Source organism: Octodon degus, unplaced genomic scaffold (genome assembly GCF_000260255.1).
Source record: "Octodon degus isolate 3935 unplaced genomic scaffold, OctDeg1.0 scaffold00063, whole genome shotgun sequence".
Lineage (NCBI taxonomy): Eukaryota > Metazoa > Chordata > Mammalia > Rodentia > Octodontidae > Octodon > Octodon degus.
The window spans coordinates 9,137,505-9,140,818 of NW_004524639.1; the positions used below are offsets into that span (position 1 = coordinate 9,137,505).

A 3,314-nucleotide genomic window follows, 5' to 3' on the forward strand; every position below is an offset into this window, starting at 1 on the left:
AAAGGTATAATACAAGTAGAATGAAAGCAGGATCTTAAGGACTAACTTATCAAGAGAGGGAATGGAGAAGAGCTAGGAAACATGAATAACTAAAGCCATATAGTTATATGTAGGAGATTCCCAAGGCAATGATCCTGAGAATCTTCAGAAAATTTTTTAATCTAGCAGAAAATTGGAAAGATTCTCCCCCTAACTAACTATATATACTGATACCTGTGAACTATGCTACTGTACTGCAGATGGTAATTTTTAATAGTTGTTTCATGGTTGGAGTGCCTTTTATTCTGGTCTTCTGAATATGGGCTGCTTTTCATGACATGCCAGTTGCTGCTATGATGTCTCTTCGGTAGATGGTTGTTCAAGAAGAGTTGGTGAATGAAATCAAGAGTCAGGAAAAGGAATACTGTGGGACTGTCCTGCTTGAAGTTTGTATATGTTGAGATTTTTGGACTTATGTGTAAACCTAAGAAGTATGTAATTCTTTATGCTCATTTTTAAAGTATATTCTAATTTTTAAATTTTTTATCATATTATGTAGGGACTTAAAGTTCAACATATCAATACCTGATGAAAAATACCTGTTTCATATTATGCCTAAGATGTTTGACATTCACACACATAGTGTGGTTAAGCTTTACAGCCTAAGTTGTATGGTAATAACAATAATCTTGTGTTCTGGATGGTTAACAACCTATGTTTGCAGACGAAATTAGAGAAAAAAGAGGCCTGCAAGCATAGCCAACATTTTGGCCCTAGTCTTCTAAGGTCAATTGAGACTCAGGACATCTGAGAACTTGTACTGTAATGTCATGTAACTCAGTAGTTTCCCAAATATTCTGATTAAGGAGATTATGGGGCCAAAGAGGAAAGTGATTGATGATATAGAGTGCGCAAAAGGAGAGTCAAATGGAGAAAAAACATTCTCTCTGGCTTCACAGAGAGCACATTGGACAAGAAATGGCCGTGACTCATCCATATGGCTGACACTGACAAAGGCTCTACAACCTGAGGTACAGGATCTCAGGATAAATCCTGATGCGATTTCATTGACCTTATCAGTCCCAAAAGCTACAACTCTTGTTGCATAGGTTCTGCTTTTCCTTGATCTTAACCATCCAGCAGAAAAGTATAAAAATGAGATATAAAAAGTAAAGCCATGCTGTTATGTTGAGCTGTAGGGGACTCAGGTCAACAATCTCTGATATTGCCAATCAAGTCTAAGACCCAATAGTATTTTGGGCTACTGGACTCTTGTAGAATATTTTGCTGAGTGTACACACCTATAATATTTCAATAATGGAACTAAACCCTAAAAGGGTATACAGATGAATGTCCATTTTGTTTCTGTGTATTCAAAGTGGTTAGGATAGACTTATAGTTACATTCTCTTAATGAATAGAGTTATTTGTTCTAATGGTGTTTGTAAATAGGATATCATGTCCGCGTCTTGTACAACAATTAACCACTAGGAAGAATGTATGCAATGTGTTAATTATTGATACTGTACTATCGATTCGATTTGAAACTGTCTCTTTGCTATTTGTTTTTCAATAAAATTATGGGAATAAAAATTAATAAAATGGTAGGGTTAAAAAATAAAAAAAATATTTTCTGGCACAACAGAAAATAAATGAAAGAAAGAAAGAGAGGGAGCCTTTGTTGATTCTGAGGACACTGGGAGGCACGCAGGGGGATTGGAGGGATCCTCTCACCTAATATGAAGGAAAGCTGAGACTTTATGGACTTTCACTAGGGGCATAGTTTGAGGGGCAGGCTTAGCGGCATTTAACGATCTGAATGGGGAATCATTGTGTGCTTGGAAAGTCCAGAAGTTTTATTTAGGGCTTGGGTGGGCAAGAAGGAAGAAGAGGTCATTGGGAAAATAAACTGTTGCATTTGGGATTCAGCCATGTTGATTCAGAGTCTAAATAATTTAGCAGTTTGTTGTCAGGTTGGAACCTATCAAAAATTGTTATTTTTATAATATGTATATTCAGAATAAAAGCTACTATTTTTGGTGTGCTAACAATCATAATAAAAGTGAGCTATTTCTATCTATCATTATTTTAACTATAACTTCACATTTCAAAGGAGAACTAGGAAAATGTACTTCATGGTAAGCCCAAATGAGAAAATCTTAGATTTCTATAATCTTCTAATTTTGTTGTGCAAGAAATAACTTAGGACATACCACTAAAAATGAATTTAAGGGTGTACTCAACTTATAAGAGACTTATATAAACACAAAACAATTAAAAGCTAATATTCTATAAGCCCTATAAAAATAATAAAAATTACAATTTGAAATAAAATGTTAGGGAAAAAAGGAATCAATTTTAGGTAGAAAGTTCATAAAAAAAGGGAATAATCAATCATCAAATGTAATCTTTTCCCCTGGAAACACAGCAGTTGTATATTGCTGTTCCTTCCCTATTCTGCTTGTTTCCTGTGAAGGATAAAGAGGTGCGTTTAATGGCTGATTTGTGTTTTCAAGCCTTCTTTCTGCATTCTTTGTACAGTGGTTCTTAATAAGAGTTTCATTTTCTGAGAGTTTGGTTTTTGGAACATGTTCTCTGTGCTCTCTTCTTGAAATTTTAGATCCAGTTAAAGAGCTAAAAAACACTGATTCAAATTTTAGGGGCCAGGGAAATAGCTCAGTAGAATAATCACTTCTCTGAGAAGAACAAGGGCCTGACTTCAATCCCTGGTTCTGCCAAAAAAGAAAAAAAATTGGGTCTTTTGTACTTGGCTTATTTTGTTCATTTCTTGCATCCCCACCCCCATGGGTTGCATGTATATCTTCTCTAGGTAACACTTGTTGGAGGAGTTTTTATTTCTTAGCTGAAGTACGTCAACCAATTTCCTTCCTTCATGTCTGAAAGACTTTCCCAAGGAAGAAGTCTTTACCACTGTCACTCTCTTCAGACATGCAGGACTGCTGGTAGAACCTTTCTTCTGTGCTATCATCAAAATACTCCTTTTCTTCTTCGTGTAATTCTTGGCTATCATTGTTATCACCAAGCAAGCTATCCAACTCTTTCTTTATATTTATTTGACTTATCGTGTTCATACTTGGGTCAGCAGGAGTCTTCTAGGACCCACAGGGAGTTACAAAATCCTTTTCTAAAGGATTTGACAGACCCAGTCCTAGCCCAGGTCCGGTGAGTGTGTGGAGAGCTTAATGCTAACCTGCGCCAGCGAGACCAGTACCAGCCCAGGCGCACCGTGGGCCGGACCCTCTCACACACCTCGGACTGCCCCCCAACACTCCGCCGTACCTCCCCAAACCCTCCCGCCCAGTAGGAATTTCTGCC

General features: G+C 37.1%; 1 pseudogene; it reads right to left on the reverse strand.

The window, feature by feature from the left end:
• Positions 1 to 2,368: 2,368 nt before the first annotated feature.
• On the reverse strand, positions 2,369 to 3,070 carry LOC101587051 (annotated as a pseudogene).
• Between the last annotated feature and the right edge of the window lie 244 nt (positions 3,071 to 3,314).